Below are 24,823 nucleotides of genomic sequence, written 5' to 3'. Positions count from 1 at the left end.
AATGTTAGCGTATTTATCAATATCAGAACCAATTGAGATTTTAGTGTTTAGAAGGAAAGAGTTCAAGGGATCATAATCAATTTTTATGGATGCTTCCTCCTGTGTTAGGTTTGATGAGATTCATCTTCTTCTCTAGGTTGCTTGGTGACATGAAAAATATTAATTTCTAGAGTAATATTCCCAAAAGACAGCTTCATCAAACCATTCCTGTAATTGATTAGAGCATTAGCTGTAGCAATGAAAGGTCAACTAAGTATAATTAGGATTTTAGAGTCAACATTTACCTCAACCTTCACATCTAGTATTAAGAAATCAATGGGATAGTAAAATTTATCAACCTGAACTAGGACATCCTCAACTACTCCCCTAGGTCTTATGGTGGACCTGTCAGCTAACTGAAGGACCACTGAGGTAGGTTTTATCTCTCCCACACCTAACAACAAGTATATAGCATAAGACATAAGGTTAACACTAGCTCCTAAATCAAGAAGGGCTTGTGCAAACTCATGGTTCCCAATAACACAAGAGATGGTAGGACAACCAGGGTCTTTATACTTTGGTGGGATCCTCTGCTCTATTATAGCACTTACCTGCTCGGTCAAGAAAATGGTTTTCTTAACATGATGTTTCCTCTTCATAGTGCATAAGTCTTTAAGGACTTTAGCATATGTAGGAACTTGAGAAATCACGTGCAAGAGAGGCAAATTGATTTTTACTCGTTTAAGATGCTCTAGGATTTCATTGTGTTGAGTGGTTGACTTCGAGGTAGATTTGAGGGCTTGAGGAAAAGGTACCTTAACTAGAGCTTCTACTGCTTCTTCACTAGGACTACTCTCATTAGGCTCACTTGATTCTTTTTCATTCTCCCTAGATTGAAGGGTTCAATGACTTTCCCAGATCTAATGGTTGTGGCATTTACTTCCTTAAAGTTGGTCTTTCTCGATCCCAAAGTTTGTGGATGTGTTGTCCCTTTGGATTTGGTTGAGCTTGAGCTGGAAATTTCCCACGTTCCCCTATAGATAAGGCATTGGTTAGTTTGGAGACATGATTCTTTATCTCTTTATTTTCCTCAACTAACTAGCCAATTATAGTCTCAAATTTTTTATTTGTTTTACCCTGTACCTCAATAAAAGAATGTAAAGTATCTTCTAAGGAATTCCTAGAAGATGTAGGTTGACATGGGGGTGCATTGTAAGCTCTATTGGATTGGACAGGTTGTTAGTTTTCAAACTTCCAGCTAAAGTTGGGGTGATTTCGCCACCCTGGGTTGTAAGTCTCGTGGTAAGGAGTATGGGGCTTTTGATAGATGCCTAGAGCATTACAGTGTTCCTCATAAAGTCCCCTCATTTCAGAATAAGTGGCATACTCTTGTGCTGGCTGATCACTCCCTCCACACACAAAACAAGGCTCGAAAGACTCAACACGGGAAACAAATTGAGTGAATTTGAATTCTTAGCCCGTAGGTTTTCAAGCTCTCTTGTAAGGGCTTCTACCTTTGCTCTAAGGTTATCTTCCTCTTTAAAATGATAAATACCTGTGCTATTCGGGTTTCCAGTGGGTTGTAACCTATTAGTACTCTCGGTGGCACTAGGTCCAGTCCAGGTATGGGCTTTCTCAACTAAGTCATCTAAGTAGTCTATAGCCTCATCCGAATCTTTTTGCAAAAATTCACCATTACACATCATTTCAACAAATTGATGCTCCCTAGGTAATAATCCCTCATAAAAATAACTCACAATGCGCCAATTTTCATAACCGTGGTGGGGGCAGAGGTCTTACAATTCTTTGTACCTTTCACACGCTTGATATAAAGTTCACTCTACTTTTGAGTGAAAGACGAGACTTGCTTTTTCAATACAGTTGTTTTGTGGTGGGGAAAGTACTTGCCAAAGAATGCTTAAGTCATTTCAGCCCAAGTCCCAATCGAACGTGGTCGCAATGAATACAACCAACTCTTTGCTCTTTCTTTGAGAGAAAACAGAAAAAATTTAAACCTGACTGCATCCATTGTACCACATTGATTATGGAAAGTTGCAACCACCTCTTCAAATTCCCTAATATGCATGTATGGGTTTTCATTTTCAAGACAGTGAAAGGTGGGAAGAAGTTGAATCATTCCTGGTTTAAGGTCCATACGTGGCATATTAGGCGGAAATATAATGCATGATGGTATAAATGTGCGTGAGTTGTGAAGATAATCATGCAAAGTCCTAGTTGGTGCCTCTTCATGTTCACTATCAGTCATTATGTTATGTAATGTGATGTGTGTGCCAACAGATTTAGTATCAAAGAGAGGGTTAGGAAGAGATTCAAACACTGGTTGCGGCCTTGCAATGAATCCTCCCCACTCGTCTCGATCTTTGTTCATAAAGCACCAAAAAATATGAAATTTTGTGAGAAATAACAAAATAAAAACTAATAAAATTAAACTAACTGAAAAAAATGTAAAAGAGGAACGAAGTCACCCTTTTGCTAAAAAATCTTTCGATTATTTGTACCGTCTCCCCGACAACGATGTCAAAATTTGATTACGCCCAAAGATTAACGCAGTGATTGTAGTACAGCTTTGGGGTGTTGTATCCACGGGGAGATAGAAAATTATTTAAAAGATCAAAAGCTTAGGGTTTTTGTCGTGATTCGTGTGAAAATAATTTGTCGATTGGAATAAATTGAAGTAAAAGTTTACTATCAATATATGAAATAGTGAAGCGCCGAAATTCCCTCGATTAGATTGGTTCAATCAATGTCAATTTTTGCATGAAAATACTCAATTAAAGGTTTTCATCCCAACACTTTAATTGAAAATTTTAACCTTCAAAACCTTCAAACCTATTCAATTCCAGAATAATTCCCCAAACTTAGATTTCTTTCATAATAAAATTTCACAATAATCCATTAAAATCAGATCCAAGAGCGATTATATACATCAAGCATATAATGGTAAAAAATCACACCAATAGAAGATTTAAGATTGAAATTCAACAAGTACTTCAATTATTCGATGGAAAAAACATGATTGAATCCATGAAAATTTAATACAAATTAAACCAACCTCAAAATATATTAATAAGAATAAGAAATCTAAATCTAGAATTGTTTAACATTGAAAGAACACATTTAAGCAAGAAAAGATATGAATCCAAATCTAACCAGATTCTTTCGTGGCCTCACCAATAAGTTTAGTTCTCTATGGATTTCTTGAGCCCAAAAACCAAAGAAAAGTGATAGGAGATGAAGAATAGCCATGTTCTCGCCAGTCTGGGGCTTAAAATTGTGTGCTAAGTTGTTTTCAAAAGAGGTTGAACCGTATAAAGAAACTAAATTTTCTGCCAGAATATTCTGTGCGATTATTTTCAGTATTTTGATCATAAATTTCTTTCCCAATGTCCAATTAAGGCAATTCAAAATGCGTTGGAAAGATAACACAAATGACTACAATTTTCCTCGAAATAGCTTTTTTAAATTCTGAAGTTTACTAGATCAAACGTGGACTTCAATCTTTGGATGAAAATTTGAAAAATCTTTATGCGGTTGGAATTTGATTTGTGAAAATATTATGGTCATATTTAACTTCTTTTCACTCCTAATTGCACCCAATGGACTCCTAGCTTTCTCAAATCATCATTCCATTGCCCGTCTCATCTCTAGATTATTTGGAACTTGATTCCTGAACTTTCACTTTCTTCCATTTTGATCACTTCTCATTCTTTTTTTCTAAATTTCACATTTTCTATTTAAATGCAACCTGAATCAAAGCATAAGTATAATTAATATATTTTGGTATCAAATAATCACACGAATGCAATAATTAAGATGGAAAAATATTGTATTTTACATTCTTGTCAATAAACAACACAGATTGTTAATAGTTTAAGACTTTAAATACGTTCGTATACAAGAGAGAGAGAGGAGAGACTGACCAAAGAGAAATACGACAGGAAGAAAGGAGCAGTGAAAAAGCTTCAATTGTGTGTGTACTATGCACCGTGCCCTTAGAAGTTCATCCTTAGAGTTAAACCCCAAAGCAGTTGCGCCGCTTTTAGGGGGAAATGAGTTGGAAAGGCTACCTTTCAATTGGTTTTTGTTCAAAAGGCCTTTGATTAGATTTTTTAAATTAATATAAAGTACAAATATTTAAATATTTAAAAAGACTACTATACCCCTCCAATTGATCCCCAAACTAAAGAAGGAACGACGTAGTTCCTTCTCCTTCCTTCCCAACAGAGTCCCAAACATTCCTTTTTCCTTTCACCTTCGAACCATCTCTTCTCCACTGCGCAGCCTCTCTCTTCTCCACTATCACTTCCATACGCAAGAGAAATCGTCGTTTGAAGGAGCATCAGAGACTCCACCACTATCTAGCAGACCAATTTTTGAGGAAACATCCTTCAAAATTCAAGCACATAATTTGTTGTTTACGTGAAAAATCCTCAGACACTATACCAGGTACTGTTCAACTGGGTTTCTGAGTTGTATTAGCAATTTTGATAGCTTTGTCTTGATCACTGTTGTGTGCTTGGATTGGCCTAATTTTACTTACTGAATTTGGTATTTATATGTTTTAATTCGAGTTTTTTTGTGGAAAAGGAGAAATGCCATAACTCACGGATAGACTTAATGTCAATTTCTTTTATATTAGTACACATGATTTAAACATTTAATATATCAGACTTTGCTATGGGTACAGAAAAGACACTACAGAACGGGTACAGGATTTTAAATTTGATGAGGTGGCATGACCTATTCAATAAAAAATAAAAAGACAAAGAAACCAAAAAAGAAAAAGACAAAGAAACCTACTACAGAAATTTCCCCCAAACCGTCTCTTCCATTTCTCCCATTCCGTCTGAACCATTTTCCCCCTAACACTATCAAGAAATTTCTTTCATTTCACCCAAATCACTTTTCCATTTATGTACTCACCATCACAAAAGACCGGTACCGACGAAGAGTATACCACGTTAGCATCCGCCGTTCGCACTCATTTGCCGTCGCCGACACTACATTGAACTCCGTTCGCCGCCACACTGTGCTCCATCTCCTACGATAATGTAAGTAATTCTTCTTTTCTGGTTCTGTACGTTGATTTTGGTGGTGATTTTTTTTATTTTTTATTTTTTCATCTCTTCTCCTCGGTGTTGATTTTTCATGGGTCCGCACTCAATAATATGGCATCGATAATATGATTTTGTATGGCTTGCATTTAGACAGAGACTCGAATAGTTTAATGCCTTGTTTGATAATCAGAATTGTTTGTTTTGAATGGTTAATGTCAGTCATACAACTTTGCCTTTACTATTTTGCTTTTGATGGGTTAATGTCGCAATCAAATTGGGTAATGCTTTTTGACATGGATGATGAGGTTTAGGTGGTTGATATGGGACTTTGTAATTCAAATGCATTCACGTTTGTTTATTCGTTTGTTCAGCCCTTCATGTAAACACGGTTATCGAAAATATTTTGAGGTCGAATGGGATACCAATAATAAAGGACGATTGTTCTTTCTCTTGTAGTAATGATCGTGGATAATTTGACTGGGTGAAAGAAGAAGAGTTAAGCAGGGAGTCAAGTTTCGTTAATGAAGCGGTGAATCATGCGCCGAATGTGGAAGATGAAGAGTTACCAAAACTCTTTGAAAGTCTAGCTCGAATTAGAGAGAAACGAGACGTGGACATATCATTGCACCTGAGTTTCTGCAAAGGATAGGGAATCGCAAACTCTTTGACAGTCTAGCTCGAATTAGCGAGAAACAAGACGTGGACATATAATTGCACCTGAGTTTCTGCAAAGGATAGGGAATCGCAAAGTGTGATGGGAAAGGAAAGGGTTCGACTTAAACGGCTGATTTGAATTTGCTTTATGGATTATCATAATGAACGCACGGTTTGGTCATTGTAGGATATTAGATATACAGTTAATCTTGTCCAAATTGTTTGATTGTTTTACATACGATTGTAATGAGGTTCATTGTAATATATGTTATGGTTTTAGAACTTTGTCATGTAATTGTTCTCATTTATGTTTTCAAACATCTCGGCCAAATTATTTAACAAAAATTGCTTATGTTGTGTACTTGATAACATTTGTTATGTGTCCCAAAATGACAGTTTCCAATACTAAACTGGGCATTTTGCTAAGTGTAGTAGACAAGGCAACAAAACCGGGTTGCTCGTTAAGACAAGCCCAGATATTTAGACTTTAGAACACGGTTAAAAGAATGAAAAGAACTAAAGTATCTTCTTATTATGTTAAGACTTTAGACTCACTACAGTGTATACTTCAATTCACTGTATGTTGAAAAACTTTGTCAATGCAATAATGGTAATAAAAAATTGGTTACATAAAGCACGTAAATAAATAACATGGCAAAGTGTGTACATTTGAATAATCAAGCAATAAAATGAAAATACGTGTACGTTTGAATTAAGTTGAATAGTCGTAATATGGTTTTGCCCAAGCTATTGTGTAATAGAAAGAGCTGTTTTTATCAAAAATAATGTTAGCCAACTAACATATCAAAAGTGAGTACACAATTTGATAAACAAATATACAAATTGAATCAACAAATTTTTTTTGACAACAAACTTATATTAGCCTTCTATCCTAGGACAAAATAGCAGCTGCGGGCCTACGGCCTTGGAGAAGTACCGATCCTATACGACTAGCATAGGCGAGCTCGACCAAGCCGAGTCATTAAGCCAGTATTGTGCCTTGTCCACATTTAGAAAGGACTATCACATGGCCGAAAAGCCATGCCCAAGTTACACAGTATTTCAATTACTTTGGCCAAAACATATTACTTGATTATCAATAAAAAAAAAATGCATGCAATGTTCCAACACAGAGAGAGAGACTAGAAAAAGATTATCTAAATATCAACACATAGCAGCACAAATTCTAATATAGTAAGTTAAAGAAAACAGGAAATAAAATCCAGCAAATTACGTATCAGGCGTCCATCATGCTTAAGAAGTATTAACATTTCTAGATGAACTAATTTCACCAGCAAACTAAAGCACATTTAAACAACCGTCGTGGGGGACAAAAGTAGCAATCTTCTTGCCATTCTTAATGAGTTGAACCCCAGCACATTTACCAATAGCAGAGTTTGGCTATTTAGCTTCAATGCCTCTGTTACTGAGAAGAGATATGTTCGTCATAAAAAGATCGGTTCCATACATAAAGAAATCAAGAAAGACATTAATAAAAAAAAATACAAAAAAGGTTGAATATTTAAATGCACACACTTTGATAAACAAGTCATGGTTATCATCTTCCATAATTTTGGATCCAACATAGAACAAAAATGAGTGACGTACAAGTTATGCTCTGTTCAAGTTTTCAAACTCAGGTCAGTAAAACTCAATTTTTTGTTGTGGGTAATAGGCGAAGGATGACAACATATGGACTCATGTGAACACTTAACAATAAATTTCAACCAATTTAGATACATTCAAGGAAGGATGAGAAAAAACCTTTGTCTGCCATTTAGGGTTAGTGCAAATTTTGGACTTGCTGATGAAAGTGGTGTCGATATACAAAACATAGCCGACCTCTTGTTTACAAATAGTTCGAAGTCCGTTGGTCAATTCCCTGAATTTTGGCTCGATATGGATGGGTTTTCAGTTGTAGGATTGACACAAAATTTGTGGAAAATGGTGTGAAATGTAGTCTTTCTATTTACCCAGTGGTCGGAGTTGCGCCGGAGATGGATTGAAAATTAGTGGTGAGTGGATTTGGCAGTGGCGGGAGTCGACGCAAAGTAGGGGAAAATGGTGGAATGAATTCCCGTTTCTCGATTTTTTCAATTTTGGAGATAGTGCTTCTTTTTCCTTTTTCTTTTGTTTTAATAAGCACTGCCACATCATCTAATTTAAAACCCTGTATCGATTCTGTAAGGGTATTCCTATACCCATATCATTATTCTAATATATCAATAATTTTGGTGAAAAATCAAGTGAGACCTGGATTTATAGAGCGTGCACCCAATTCATGTCAATCATATATTAGAGTAACTGGATTTGGATTGCATTTTAAAATGTCATTTTTAAATCATTGTAAACTACTGTCTCTGGTAGAAATTTCATCTATGGGTAACTATTTGCAATGATCAAATTTAGACATATTAAGCTCGTCAGGATTCTATGGCTAGATGCGCTAAGTGTTAAAGTGGGTGCAAGAGAGCAGAAATTATTAGAGAATCTTATTACCGTAAACATATATCTATTTCTGCCCCCGAGCCCTTATCCTTTTGCTTAAGCCATTGATGAGCTGAAGATATGTATACAAGATGAGATTAGTTGATTTCATTTACCCTTGTTTTGTAGTTTTAGCGATGATAGAACGAACTAGCGGGCTAAAAAAAAGCCAAACATGTTTTTGTCACATATTTATCTTCCCCTTTTGGAAATGGAGCTTACTGTGATAGTGTATTGTATGTGATTTGTATTTAATCTTTCGCTAAGAAGTTGGCTCACATTTTTGTCATATACCTAAATGAATTCTTTGGCCTTCCAAATTGAACATTGGGAAGTGGGCTCACATTTTTTATTCTTCTGCAGTGTAAATCTATTCAATTTGTTTGGAATGTGATGTAAATCCCAACAAGATTTATACTTTTTTATATCGAATTTCTCTATTATGTTTTTTAATTGTATCATATTTGTAGATAATAAATATTTATTCTCCATTTTGTTTTTTGAATTGTATCATATTTGTATATGTTTTATTATTTACAGTGCTATGGAGAATATTCAGATTGACACTACGATTACAACAAGATGTAGACTCCAAGTAGTACAGGATGTCTATGAACAACTGGATACAAATCACAAAAGCAAGCTTCGGAAGAGCTGCTTTGGATTTCTACTTAGACTTAGGGATATAAGGTTAGCTTCACATGTCATCCATCTGTTGTTATTGAGGAAAATGAAAACCAACAAAAATGGAGAAGTGTGGCTCAAGATAGGAGATAAACAAGCGAGGTTTGGATTGGAAGAATTTGTTTTAGTCACTGGGTTAAATGCGGGTGATGAGAATGATGTAGATAAGACTTTGAGGGCGGAGTGTCGGATTGTGAAATAATATTTTAAGAATAGTGAGGGGGAAATTACAAAGGGAGATGGCTACAATGCATTTGCATGTTGTAAGAAGAGAAAGAGCGACAAGTATAAGTTGGGATTGATCGTAATATTAGCGTATGTCCTGTGGGCCACGGAAGAAAATACCTACATCGAATTATGGTGGCTGGACTTGGTGGATGATTTGGACAAGTTTGAGAAGTATCCGTGGGGGAATATTTCATTTGAATACACGATGAATGTATTCAGACGTGAGATAGGAGGTAAATTGAAAGTTCCGATGTCAGAGGAGAGTCACGTTGTCGGTATTCTTTGCACGGCTTTCCCCTTGCTATAATGGTATGAACAAACAATTTACTTGACTTGTAATATTTTGTATATATAAATTTGTGTCATGAGATAGTAATGTATGTTTTATAATAGATTTGGGCATTCGAAGGGATTCCAACTTTGGGAATGAAGTTTGCTACAAAATATCCAAATGTAATTCCAAGAATGATTGCTTGGGAAATGCCGAAGAGGTTAGCATCTACCGCCATTGATATTGTGTTGAAATCGAAAGAGGTAAATTTATGTTTTTAAAAGTTTAATGGGGACAAATTATGGAATTAGATTAGTGCATGACTAATAATTTACAGATTTAATATTTGCAGTTGGAGGTTAATTCCACATTGATTCCTACTAAAACTGAACTGGAAGAGGTCTATTAGAAAGAGTTAACACCGATTGTGGAAAAAGATGAGAATGCTTTACACCATTCCGAAGGAGACAAGGCTAAGCATGATGTCGAGCCACATCATGCATACCACAAAGAGTCTCCTAGAGCAGCTCAACCACCACAGCTTGGTTTTGAGATCAACATAGCGGATTTATTGAGAATGGAAATGGAAAAACTTGAGGGAAGGCTACAAGCAGTCATATCGACTCGACTCGATTAGGTGGAGAAAAAGGTTAACAGGTTAGTTGAATTGGCTATGACGGGTTGGTTCCATCCAGCGACTAGTGCATTTGATGGTGCCACTAGTAGCATAGCCTATGTACCAGAAAATGAACCAAAGGATGGATTGGAAAAGGAGGCTGGGTTTGATGATGTGACAGATGTGCCTGCTGTTGAAAGAAAAGTAGATCTGCCTGAAAAGGATCCAAAGTTAGAGGAGGAGGTTAGAGGAAAAAATGTAGGAGGGAATGAGTTGGAAACTGAGCTTGGATTGAGACGTAATATTAATTAGATTCCAACAATATTGAAAGACAATGGTACCGCCACAATCAAATCAACCAGGAAATTCCAAGTGCACTTGAGAAAGACATGCAACATGCTACTAAGAACCATAGAATTCAATAGACTCTAGAGTTACTCAATAAAGTTCTTTGAAGGAAACAACTCATAATTGTTAAACCATGCAAGATGCATTTCTCATGAAGCGTTCATTCGAAAACTGAACCAAGTAGCAAAAGTATTTCAACAATGTTCATTGATTAAACCAAAAGTCACCTTAAGAAAAAATACATCAGCACACTGCATGCACGAGTAGAAAATCTCGGCTGCTGACAATTCATCTTGCTCAGAGCGACCCATAATTTGACAACACCTAATTAGACCACGAAAGAAGGGGAAAAATGTGATGACTTATATTTTCAAAGATTGCATATTCAATAAAAAAAAACTGTAAATAACTGTATACCTCAATATTCTAGGAAGTTTATTCCTCCTAGCAATGTCCATTACAAGAGGCCAGTATTCATGAGCCTTGGTGTTGATCTCTTCGGAAGACCGAAGAAATTCCACCTGACCTCCTTTTAAATTCATCCCTACAACTTTCCAAATCTCAATCAGATACTATTCTATTACTTGGATTTTCTTTGAGTCACCCCCTATTTTATTATTTAACTGTGCAAACCAATCTGCGATCCAAATTTTAACTTTGCAGAAAGCAGAAGTCAGTTTGTTGACATTAATTGCTTTCATAACTCCCTGCTCAGCGTACACAACTGGCCCAGTAAGAGATCATTCCAAAGTATGTCTACATAGTCCCGTTCCTATGGAACAACTATAGGATGTCTTCCCATAGTTATTTGGAAAACCCCATCGAAAGTATGGAATAAAACTTTTAAACACAATATACTCATCTCTCCTATTAAATTGCACTAATAGCTACTTTTATCATATGATTCCATTGAATCACATATGTACCAAATTATATTATTCGAAGTTACAAGATTTAAAAATTAAGACAATATATACATGAAAATAAAAAGACTATTACCACAACAATTACACGGGATATAGTAAACAACAACTTATAAGTTATACGTAAAAGAAGATTATATTTGAATTTAAAAGCAAACTAGAATATCACTCAAGGATCAGCAGCAGGTCAAACTAAGACAAATTGACATAAACGGATGATAATAACCATCACATTTTCTGGCTCTCCAAATGAAAAATAAAAATATAAAAGCAAAGAAATTTATCAAAAAAATAAACATTCACAAAAACATTAAATCATACATAATTACTCAAAGCTTAATTTGAGTATGATGCAGTTAACTAACAGAATTCACATTGTGCCTGATTCTATAAATAAATAAATAAATAAATAAAATAATAAAAAAGGTAGCCCATTGGGATGACTAATCAAATTAACCAAATGACAAATAAAATCACAAAATTTTCAGCCATATATAGAAGAGAAAGAGTAAAGAAACCTGAGCAATGTGCATCCGTCTAGACGGTTCGAACCTGGGCTGTTCCCTGAGAAGAAATTTCCACCCATTTGCAATTCTGTCAATCTAGCTAGTCCCCCCTAAAGTTCCCAGTATTGGTCCCATGAATGTGTTATCTGATAGTTTCAGCAATTCCAGATTCACTAGCCCACCAAGCTTTCTTGGAATAGAGCCACTAAACCAGTTCCTGCTAAGATCAAGCCTCTAGAGCTTTATACAATTTCACCGTTGGGAATTTACTTATCATGCACAGCGGAAATAAAAACAAATTTCAATTCCCACCAAATATTTTTCTTTGTGTTTAGATATAAATTGTGATAAAAGTTATACATTTTTTCTAGATTTGCAAACTCTTTTACTTTTCCTTTATTCCAGCAACATTGATCTGTCACCCACAATTATCCAATTGTCTATCCTCCAATGGACTTCCACATAGAGAACAAGATTGTAGGCACCGAGATTTTCTTCTCTTGTGCTAGCAAGAATAAATTCTCTACAAATTGAAATTCCTAGTCACTTATTTATATAAGTCCAAACGGGCTTGGTCTGACTCGGTCCAATATTTAATTTACCTATTTAATTAAATTCGGTTCATGAATTAATTAATCCAATTAATTAATTGAGGCTTATTAATAAGCAATCCAATTAATTAATTTATCCAATGTTTGTTAAATTAATTAATTGACAAATTACAATCTTCCAGTTCTCTTTTCGTGTACGACCCATTAGGTTCCCGATCACGATGCCTAACGATGTGAATTATTATTTTGATCTAATCAAAATCGATACCAACTCACATTCGTCATCTTAGATTGACATCTAATAATGTGTTAGGACAATACATGTGACGAAAAATGTCACGTAGTATGACAAAATCAAACTCGTTCGTTTACCCTGAAACTGTAATCCCTTCGTCAATATGATCCAATCAATTATGAGATATGAAAGTGTGTCAGTCCCGATTATTGATTATATCTCTCATTCCACTATTAAATCAATATAAGTAGAAAACTCATTTTCAACTTTTGAGTGTATACCCTGGTCAAAGATTTCGTTATCGACTTAATTGAATGAATTGTGGATCATAATCTCTTATTATCTAAGAGTGACGAATCCTCTATTAGTCACTCACAACCTTCATACGATTCTTAACGTACCCAAGCGATGTCATATTAGCTGTCCTTAGTAGGGCAACATCCAACACCGTCAAAGTATGACTATCCTCATATAAGGCACTATGATGACCTCAAGTCAAAGGACCAATTCCACTACCAAACGTTAAAGATTAACGACTGGCACTCGAATAGTTATCCCTGTGAAATCTCCCAGCGAGTCTCTAATGTTTTGTTCTATAACAAAACATTCACGCGTTCATTTAAGTGTCACCACATTTTAACTTGTGAGATCAGCTACTTACTTTACAAGTAAGAAATATCACACGTGGGCCTCCAGGGCATATCTCCCAGTGGCAAAGGGGAGGGCGGATAGGGCTCAGCGCGGCAGTGTGCAGAGTTCGATTCCCCGCAAGGTGGAATTGGCTTTGTTGCAAGCGGGAGTTACCATATGGGTTAACAGCCTTGGCCTATCCATATGCTCTCCACCCTGGCTCCTGGGAGGCACATCCTGCGATTTACCTCCTCCACGATGGCCCAGGGCAGGGTCGGGGGGGGCCCCTAAGGTTGGGGTTTAACCTTTTTTTTTTTTTTTTTTAAGAAATATCACACGTGGTGATTTATCTGTAATAACGATATCTGTATCTTGTTATTACTTACGACCATAGACTATTCAAGATCCAATCATAAGTAATTTGTATCTCACAATCATAACTCCTTGTAATTAACAAATTACTGGAACTTGAATTTTCGGACTCTATAATTTACTGTTATTCATCAGAATATTAATTTAAATAAATAATAGATATTGCCAAAAATAAATACATCAAATATATAAAAAGTGTTTATAGCCTAAATCAATTGGATTTAGGCATAACACTTACATTCGCTTTCCTCATAATAAGCAAAATTATCTGGGAAATTTGGAAGCTTAATGCCAACGAGATCTGCAAACACAAGCCAGAAGATTGTCCAATACATGATGGAGTAAAATCTGTTGTTCTGATCCACTGATCATCTGGAGTTTCCTTAGAATAGCTAGAAACAGATTCATTAATCTTCTTGTAGATCTTGGGAGCACCAAATAACTACACAATGAAAGAGTGAAAACATTAATCAGCATCCATTTCTAGCTTTCGGATAGAAAATGAAGTTTGATAAAAACATTCAGGTGCGAGGAGTATGAGAAGATGAAGTTTGATACACCACCCCACCCTCAAATTATATTAGAAACAAAAATAAGCAAAAAATTCTACTTGCAAACACAAGAGAATGGAATGTCGAGACCACCAAACAGAGGACTGATTTCTGTGTCTTGCTCAGAGTAGTAAAATTCAGGTGTCAGGCAAAAGTTTAGCTTTACTTAGTGTTGCAGGATCTTTCTTCATGCAGAAATAAAATAAAATTCCAGTACCTAATGGCGTTGAATTCATGATTTGTAAGGAGATACAAAATCACAGATTAGGTTGTATGTAGCAGGAAAAGAAGGAAATGATAGAGTCTAGGTTAAATGTTTATACGTAACTTATTTCTGAAACTTGAATATTTTACTCACTCACCATTATTAACAATTTCAGTTAACATCCTATTTAATAGCAGCTCTTTAGTTGTACAAACTCGTGTGTGCTGCAATAGCTAATGACTTTTAGTGGAACCTAAAACTACAAACAAGCCAACCTACACTTGAAAGGGCAAACATTTCGAACAGAAGAGAAATAAAGATAGCCTCATCATCAAGAGCTAGTTAGTTTTACAATGCCCTATAAGTTTAAGCTCCAACTAATCATGAACTAATTAATAAAAATTAAAAAAATTAAAAAAAACATATATCATTGCTATAACTGCTCCTCAAATTAGTTACTCGTAAATAGTATCACAAATTAAGAAACCAAACCAGCAGATCCTATCAGTATATCTAAATTAAATCTAATCAACGGATGAACATGTTTGGGTGGGTGATAGGCCGTTGAACATGAATATTTGGGAGTAATTTTAGAAGAATTATTGCGTAATCTCGTGTAAATACTGTTTGTTTAGGTAAAACTCAATGTTGGAAGAGCTTTTTGGAGAAAAGAAATGAAAATGGGACAAAAAGGATGTATTTAGTGTATAATTCTGAGACTAAGTACTGTTGAAATATAATTTAGAAGATGAGGGACTTATTTGCAATTATAAGGGACATAAGCTGGATAAAAAATTGAAGTCAAGGACCAAACTGCAAACATAGACAAACATGTATGGCACGGATATGTTGCTGTTGCAGGGTTGAAATATCCCAGGCTTGTTTCCTTTTCATTTTTGTCCATCTTTTAGAAATCAATTTGCCCGAGAATTCAACTTATTTTGAGCCTTCAATTTCGAGATTTTTAACAATATATCATGGAGAACAAGGCTAGCAAAGGAATGAAGGCAAATAATATCAAGAGATTGATTATTCAAGTCTTGAAATTGATGATTCAAAGCAAGAAATTGGTTTCACATTTATTTCTTGCATTTATACGTTTCAGGGTAATAAATTTTCAATTCTTTTGTTATGTTTTCATTTTAGAGTTGTTAAGCTAAACAATCTTGTGTTGGGATGGAGATGAAAGTTATTATTTTACTATTTTAATTCAAATACCACTTATTTAGTTAATTTATAATGTTGATCGATATTGTATGCTTGTTGAATTATTTGAAATGCTAGATCACCATTTACATAACCAGTTGCTTATTTTATTTCTAGGAGGTTCGATTAAGTTTAGAATACTATGATATCAATATAAGGTTCAATAAACTTTAGGATTAATAGTTTATGACTTGTGCAAACGCAATGCTAATCGTGTAGATGAATGCATTACTTTGCCCATAAATTCGGGATAGGGATATGACCAGATCTTACTTAATAATATGACTAGATCTTACTAAATTATACAAAATAATATAGGCCGGGACTTAAAATGGGAGAAAAATAGTTGGATTCAAAATCTCAACACATCCTTCTCAAATATAGTTTTCATACAACTTTAGATAACAATTTGGATAATCTTAGTAGTAAACAAGACTCAAACAACATTCTGTTACGATTACATTCGAATTCAATAGCAAATTAGTACACTTCAATTTAAGGATTATTCATCGTGAAACGATACTTTTACTCCCTAAACTATTGCTTGTCAACGATCGTACATATGCGAAATTTTATCAAACAAGTTTTTAGTGTCATTGTAAAAGAATTTAGTTAATTTTTAGTTAATTCTTGCTTTAGTCAAAATTTCCTTCTCTCTTTTTAGTTGTTTTAATTGTTTATGTCGTTTCATTGACATATAGTGACGAGAAGCAAAAAGTAGCAAACTTTTGCAGTGGTTAATCCCGACATGGAAGACAAGACATGCTTGTCAGAAATACTCTCAATACACAGGGTATACATGCGATTCAAATGAATTCAACTCGTGAAAATTGTGGGCTTATACATATTACTGAGAATTGTGTAACTTTTATGGACCAGATGAATTGTGGAAACTTGCACAACGTCGTCTATATTTGAAACAATGAGAATGAAGACGTGCCAAATCTAATGAAGATGACACACTCGTAGGAGATTCTACTTGTAATGCATTATATTGGGCATTGCATCTATTAGGGCACATATATTGACATGTCGAAATTTCATCGATTTAGACAATATTTAAGAAGTTGAAGACAAGCATTTGTTAGGTTGGATGACAATAACATACCTGATGCTATCGCCTTACTAAAATTTAAAATGGTGAGAGATAAAGTGTTTGAACGAGAAAGGAATTGCAAAATACTATAATGAACTTGCCAAGTTGACTAAGGATGACATGAATGAATTTTTAAAGTAGGAAAATAATACATTTGCAAAAGTTGATGAGGATGATTTGTTATTGCCAGAAGCTTTGGATTGTGGAGTGATCATTCAACTGAGGAGATATCAACTATTAAAGAAAAGCATGAAGAGCATAAAAATTACCCAAAGGAACCAGACAAAAAGGTAGCAATTTATAAAGATGTAATTAACACACATTCTTATGACTTCATTAATTGCCCAACAATTGATTTTTAATTTTTTTGATTAAATCCAATGAGGTATATGTCTACAGAGTTAAGCTTGAATTGAGGTATAGAAGGTGAGTTAGATCCTGATAAAAAGGCTAAGGTTGAGATATGGAGAACAAATGAAAAGTGAAGCAAAGTCAACTTAAACAAAGTAAGGCATCAAAAGTTTTTTTCAAAATTCTATAACATATTGTTACAAAAGTCGGGTAGAACTATAAATAAGTGCTAATTGGGAGGCAACCTAATTTTCTTATCATTTTATTTACTATGCTTTAGATATTGCAATGCATGTAGTGATTCATGATTGCATAAGTACTAGGACACGTTTAATTATTGTTTTCTAGTAGGTAAGTTATATTCCATTCCAACATTTTCAATTCGTATAGGATTATTTTTCACTCCCGGGTGATTTAAGCCCAAACATGTTTAGAAATTTTCTTATAAACATAGGGATAATTGTAGCTACGGTCCCAAACCATTCGACTCTTTTGTAGGGGCAAATTCAGGGGTCAATTTTAGCTAGGGCAAACTGCGAGCGTTGAAAGCTTACTATCGTTGGCCAACATCCTTGATAGCGGGGTTGATTATTAATATTTAATTAAATAATATTCAAAAAATCGTACGGATTAGAACTAGATACACCACTAGAAGTATGTACGAACTTTCATTTTGGATGAAAAAATGGTTTCATAATCTGTAAAATGTCCTAATTTATTTTTCAATTAAATAGGCAATATATATTAACAAAATATCAATATCAGTTTACAATTAAAGTTAATTAAACAATCATTCAAAAAATTTACAAAATTGAAATTATTTATGTGCTTGTATGATTCTACTTTTTCCCAATCGATTTTTTGTGAACAAAAAATGGAACCTTTTATTAATTCAATAAGTTTTGTTGAAAGATTCCTTATGACCATAAGGCCAATTTTCCAACAAATTCATCCACCATTAATTGATCAAACTCTCAAATCAATTTATTAGCGGAAAAAAAGAAACGAAAAAGAAAATCAAGAACAGGAATAAAGCACCAGTTAAAATGTTTCTACTTGCATTAAACTAGTAAAATTGAACATATATTATTTTGCTACAATATAAGCTAAAAAACAATAAGTGCCATGATGGTAGAATGGTAAATATGTTTAAGGGAGGTAGTAGGTTCGAATCACCTTCATTGTATTTGTTTTAGTAAAAATTGTTGAAATACAAAAAAATTATAAAAAATATTGCTCTTGAAGAGTTTTGAACACAAAAACTCCAATTCAATAATTTAGGGTTAACCAATTGAGCTACTAGAAATGTTTGTTGTTATTATGAATTATCAAATATATAATCTAAAAATTCTATTTATTATCAGAAAAAAAAATCTCATCGACGAATCCACCCTAGCTCGCCACCACCTAATCCTCCCCAGTGCACCAATGGTTGTAAGCCTTTCAAGTGCTTTCAATTTGAGGACAAATCGAGGCTTTTCATCCATTTTTTTGTTAATTGATCAAAAATTAATTTGACCACATTTCTAATTAATTTTAAAAGGGTCAAATGATAATTTTATATTTTTTTCCATATAAAATAATTAAAGTATCTAGAAAAAGAAAAAAATAAATAAATAAAACCATCACCTTCTTCCTCACACTCCATCTAACCTCCCTTCCTTACACTTCAAACCAAACCCACCGCCACCTACCCAGCAGCCGACCACCACCACCATTCACCCAATGTCAGCCACCAATGCCTACCAATGCCACTACCACAATCACCAACAAAAAATAAATTTAACATTCATTTGAGTGGTCAATGAATGCTTGTGTTTAATGACTTTTACATCATTCAAGAGAAAATTGTGTATCTTAGATTAAATAGTAAAAACCCTAAGTTTGTGTAAGGGGTAGAGATATAGCACTAATCCTAGGTGACACATTGAGTTATTTTCACAAATATTTAATGTGATTGTTTGGTTTGAATGGACAGAGAAATATAGTAGTTTAAACCAATCAATTATAGTTAATTTTCACTCGAGAGAGTTAATTAACTAAAATTGAAAAATCGAATCTAACATATTAAATGATTAATTTATCAATTGGCTTATGGAAAAATTAGTTAAGAGAAACCATTAATTCCAACCACATTTTTCTCTTTTCGAGATTTTTATATATTCGTATTTTGTAGATTTTTTTAGTTATTTTTCAAAACCATAATTTTATAGTGTGTTTGTTTTTATTGTTAAAACTAAATTTATTAAAATTATGTAATCAAAAGTATAAATTCCTTGAGGGATCGACAATCCGAACTCAAAATGTTTACTTTATTAGTTAAACATGAACCGTGCACTTGCGATTTGCACTTTCATAGCGATCAAATTTTTGACGCCATTGTCGAGAAATGTTTTTACTTTGATTACCACTTTAGTTAATTTTTGTTTTAACAATTTTTTTTATTTACTCTTGTTTGCTTTTACTTTTTATATCTTTTGATGAATAACGTGAATTTCTATTCACTTTTGAGCGAAATTTTGTTCACAATTGTATAATTATGATTTTTGTAGGTAAAAATCACTTATGGAAAGAAAACAAGGCAAAAGGGAGTAAAAAGGGATAAAAAAAAGAGGCTAAAGGGGGAAAAAAGGGAAAAAAAAAAAAAAAAAAAAGTACAAAAATATGAAGTCAAGGACTAAAGTGCAAAAGTGTTGAAAGTTGGTATAAAAGTCAAATTTTAAGGACCAAATTGTACAAGTTCAAAGTTGAGAGATCTTAAGTGAAAATTGCTAGAGGACTTGTGTGCAAAAAAGGAAAAAAAAAACCAAAAAGGAAAAAAAAGGAAAAAAAAAAATAGTGAAAGTGGTGATGAGTTAGCGTCTAGGCGACATCTCAAGGCTCCTAGGCCCCGAATTTAGTTAAAAAGAAAGCATGGGGACCCTTTTGTCAACTTTTGAAACTCCAGGGAATTGGCTTCAATTTTTCTAGGTTCTAATTTTTTAACCAGCAGCCTAGGGATGGTAATGGAAGTTTTGGCTGGTTGGGCTTCTTCCTGCCTTCTTTCTCTTTCAATTCCTTTTCCGTTTCTTTTTCTTTCTTCCTTCTTTCTTTTTCTTTCCTTTTCTCTTAGCATTTTAAAAGTGGAATCGAGAGCACAAGAAGCATCTATTTATGGATTTGGAACATATATAATCATAGCCAAACTTCAAAAAGAGTTTTATCCATATCTTTGTATTCACTCAATTATTTTGTCATATTTGCAATATATATAACATGGGCTATTTTCTTGTGTTTTTACTATCGTATTTATTGTATTTTCATTTATGTGGCCGATGAATGATTGTGTTTAATGATTTGTATATCGTTCGAGAGAAAAATTGTGCATTTTAGACCAAATACTAAAAACTCTAAGTTTGTGTAGGGGATTGAGATATAACCTTAATCCTATGTGATCCATTGAGCTATTTTCACAAATATTTAATGCAGTTGTTTGGTTTGAATCGACATAGAAATTTAGTAAGTTAAACAAATTAGTTAAGGTTAATTTTGCTCGAGAAAGATAATTAATTAAAATTGAAAAATCAGGTCTAACATCGTAAATGAGTACTTTATTAATTGGTTTATGTAGAAAATAATTAGGCGACGATTAAGTGAAACCATTAATCCCAACCACATTTTCTTCCAAAATTTTCGAGATTTTTATATTTTCTTATTATGTAATCAAAAGTGTACATTCATCGAGAGATCGACAATCCGGATTCAAAAAGTTCGTTTTATTACTTGAACACGCCCCGTGCATTTGCGGTTTGCACTTTCATAGAAGACAATCGTTTGTTTCCCAAGACACAATGGAAAACCAGTAGAGTTTGAGCACTGCTGATACTACTTCAACGAATTGAATTAGTAACTGAACACTATCATCAAAACCTTTACAAAAGGTAAAATTGTGCAAGTTTTTCTTCTAAAGTGTAATCATATTTAAAATAGTTAATTCCTTTATCTTTTTTTTCTACGTGGACTAACGTTAAAATAGTTTTCCTTTCAATACAAAACCCCTCCAATGCAATACTTTGAGCTCTAATTTCTCATTCACTCGAGCATCATTTTTTGCAAGTAAATATATGATTTCGATGTTCTCACGGAGGAAAATACAAATCGATTTTGATCTTTTTCCCAACAAACATAGTGAAACAGTTGTTTGTGCACTAGTAACTATTTTTCATGCTATTCTGCTAACTCATTTGAGAAAAGTCATTGAATATATTGTTAGACAAAAAACATAGAAATATAAAAATATACTTTGTAAGGTCCCGAATTTTATATTGTTAAGTTGGTTGGTGTAGCCCATTTAAAAAAATGAGCTATGGAGGCTCATCCATTTAAGGTAATGAAAGTCCAAACTATAAGTTATTTAAAAACTCAACAATTTAAGAGATTAGGTTTAAGTATATTTGATTACAAAGATTCAATGAATAACTAGGTTGTCATGATGGTCATCTACATGGTATTTCACATAAGCAACCTAGGTTTGAATCACCATGCAAATATATTTATAAAATATTTTTTATAAAATTATTTTTGAGTTGAAAACTCTTCATTTTGCACATTAAAAACAATTGTATTAGCTAATGGAATGAAATAATTGCTTTATTAGTAGACATTTATAGAGATGGGTTACAAACCATATGAATAGTTTATTTTCTTTTATTTTTCATTATGTAAATGGTTTATAAATATTTTTTTAATTTTTTTTATGGCTTAAAACTCTTTAAGTTCCTACTTAAAGATTCAATATAACAAGGTTAATGACAATATAACTCTCCCATTTAGTTTTTCACTAAAAAGGGTGGTTACGAAAAGAGGAAAGTCACTTTCTCAATACACCTCTCTTCAAATTCGAATTTACTCTTATTTTCTCTAATAAATACCTTTTATACTAAGTTAAAATTATAGGAATAGCAAGAGTATGAATGAGAGAGGTTTTTACACATTTTGTTCCTTTATATTTCAAATTGAGGTAGGTGTGGGAACAAGTGGTTATTTCATTTATAAGTTATGATTTTTCATTAAAAATATGAATGAATTGGTACCTGAGGATACGATGCTTTAGCACTACTATAGTTTGAATGATCATTCTCTGGTTATATGTGTTATAATAATTCTATAGAAATTGAATTTTGTCGAAAATTTATTTACGTGCGACGGTATGAATCTATAGTTCGAATTTTCTATTTTGGCAACGAAATGCACCAATAATATCTATTGAGTTTTAAACTCGGCAGTTAATTCCCTTCTTACAGATTAATTTGATTTTCTTAGGACGTAGGTGATGGTAGATGAAAATACAACGTGTTGTTGAGAAGTCGGTGACTTAATGTTTTTATTCGATTATGTAACGTTTACGTTTTTTTTTTAAATAAATAAATTTCTATGAACATCATTTGTAATACTATTGCAAGAAGATTTTTATAAAATAGTTATGTCTAAAGTAGTTATGTTTTATAGAAATTAGAAATTAACGTACAAATTACCGTTCATCACGAAAATGTGAGCGATAAGATTTAGTGTTGCTGTTTTTTAAATTTCAGCTTCCATCCTTGAATTCAAAAATTCGTTACTCAATCGTTACTTGAAATCTTTGGACAAGAGCTAGTGGAGTTTTATAGCCTAATGAGCTAGCTACAGAATAAACTTGAGATCATGTCAATTCGATGCCTGCAGAATTTTGTATGTTATTTTAAGTAAACTGCGCTGGTTTATCTTCCAAACCAATTCGTTGTGGGATTTTAAAAATTATTTTAGTACCCTCTATGTTGTCAAAAAAAAAAGTTTTTTTTTGGATATGTCATATTAGAAGAAGTTTTCTACATTTGCTTAAAACTTCGTGAAGTTTCGATATTGATTATGTAAATAAATTTATTTTGGCACTTGCCATGCTAAATAAAAAATAAAGCAGTTTAATTTTTGCCATTGTCCATGTAATAAAATAAGTAATATGCATTGAAAAAAATATATTATTTAGAAAAAAACATAATTCTTAAATAAATTCTTAAATTAAATATTTATATTTTTTGCTAAAAGTATCGTTAATTACTAAGTCTACAAAAAAAGGTGCAATCATTCTAGTGATGCTTCGGTCCATTCAGGCCAGAGTGTTACATACTTTTCCTTCTTGTTAGTCGTTTTGATGCTATTTGTTATACACAACTCTTTCGAGAAAATTACAAATTTGAAATTACACTTTCTGAAACTATACAAAACTACCACTGGACACCAAGAATAGTTACTGATTTCGGCTCAAATCCTTGTACCCTTCTGTATCATCAAAAGAGACCCTAACTCGAACCATAAACCTCACAAGTACCCAACGTGGGGTTACTTCAATGGACAAATTTTTGGACTCTTAACACAGATTTCAATTTACTCACACAGATAAAACACATAGATTTTGATCTTACAAAGAGAATAAGATCAACTCGCAAAGAGGAGATGAACAGATGAAGAACAGGAACCCAAAAGGTTCCAAATGGCTGAAGGAGAAAGAGAATGAAAAAATCTTGCAAATTAGGGTTAGAAACTTGTATTTATAGTAAAACCAATCAACCGTAGATTTGCATCTTAATCCAATGGTCCAGAGTAACTCTCAGACAATTTGATTGAATATCGGGTCGTGGTAAGTGGGCCATCTCAGATAATGTTATTGGGCAAGGTTATTTGTATAGTATCTGGGCCGAAGGCCAATATCATCATTGCCTAAGATTATTGGACCAAGACTGGCATCACAGACCATCAATTCTCCACCTTGATGCCAATGATAATACAAGAAACTAGTTAATATATTCTGCAAAGCTTATTTAAAGAAAACACAAAAACTCCCTAGTATTTCTAGCAAACACCAAGTATACAACCTGCAAACACCAAAAAAATTACCCAGTATCAACATTCAACATTTGCAAACAAGTTTTAAACTTGTTTAAAGGCAATACCTTTGTCCCCATGTCTGTTGGATTAAATTCAGTAACAATTTTTCTCAAAGAAAAAAATTTCTTTAGAGACAATATCTCTTATAAATTGCAATTTTACATCAATGTGTTTTATTCTTTCATGATATACTGGGTTTTTACACAGGTGTATGGCACTCTAACTGTCTGAATATAGTACAACAAATTGCTTAGTTCATTTATTTCAGAAAGTAAACATTTAAGCCATATGGCTTCTTTGATTACCTCAGTTGCAACCACATATCCTGCCTCAGTGGTAGACAAAGCTACAACTGGTTGGAGTTGTGATTTTCAACACATACAAGTTCCACACAAAGTAAACACATAGGCAATAGTAGATTTCCTGTCCCTATTTCTAGCAAAGTCAGAATCAACAAAGCCCTTAAGTACCACACCCTCTTTTCGGGCACTCAAAGCTAAGCCTAAGTGTAGTGAACCTTTCAAATACCTAAACAACCATATTAAAGCAACCCAATGTTCAGGTCCAGGGTTATCTATGAATCTGCTAAGTGTGCTAATGGAATGAGCCACATTAGGCCCAGTACAAACCATGGTATACATGACCGATTCTACTGCATTTGCATAGGGTACCTTTTCCATTTGTTTAATCTCATATTCACTCATCGGACATTGGTCCTTACTTAGTTTAAAATGGCTAGCTAAGGGGAGAGTAACAAATTTTGCATTATTCATAGCAAATCTAACTAACATTTTCTCAATATAACCTGTTTGTTTTGGGCTCAATGTTCTATTACTCCTATTTTTTATTATTTCCATCCCCAAAATTCTTTTAGCATGGCCAAGGTCTTTCATTTCAAACTCTTTGCTTAAGGATCCTTTAATATTATTGACCACGTGCATGTTTTGCC

General features: G+C 33.6%; 1 pseudogene; it reads right to left on the bottom strand.

The window, feature by feature from the left end:
- The window catches only part of LOC111395352, a 39,384-nt pseudogene extending 14,806 nt beyond the window's left edge, over window positions 1-24,578 (bottom strand).
- Between the last annotated feature and the right edge of the window lie 245 nt (window positions 24,579-24,823).

This window comes from Olea europaea, chromosome 6 (genome assembly GCF_002742605.1).
Source record: "Olea europaea var. sylvestris chromosome 6, O_europaea_v1, whole genome shotgun sequence".
Lineage (NCBI taxonomy): Eukaryota > Viridiplantae > Streptophyta > Magnoliopsida > Lamiales > Oleaceae > Olea > Olea europaea.
Note: the sequence above shows the minus strand (reverse complement) of the source record. Positions and strands in the feature narration are given on the sequence as shown.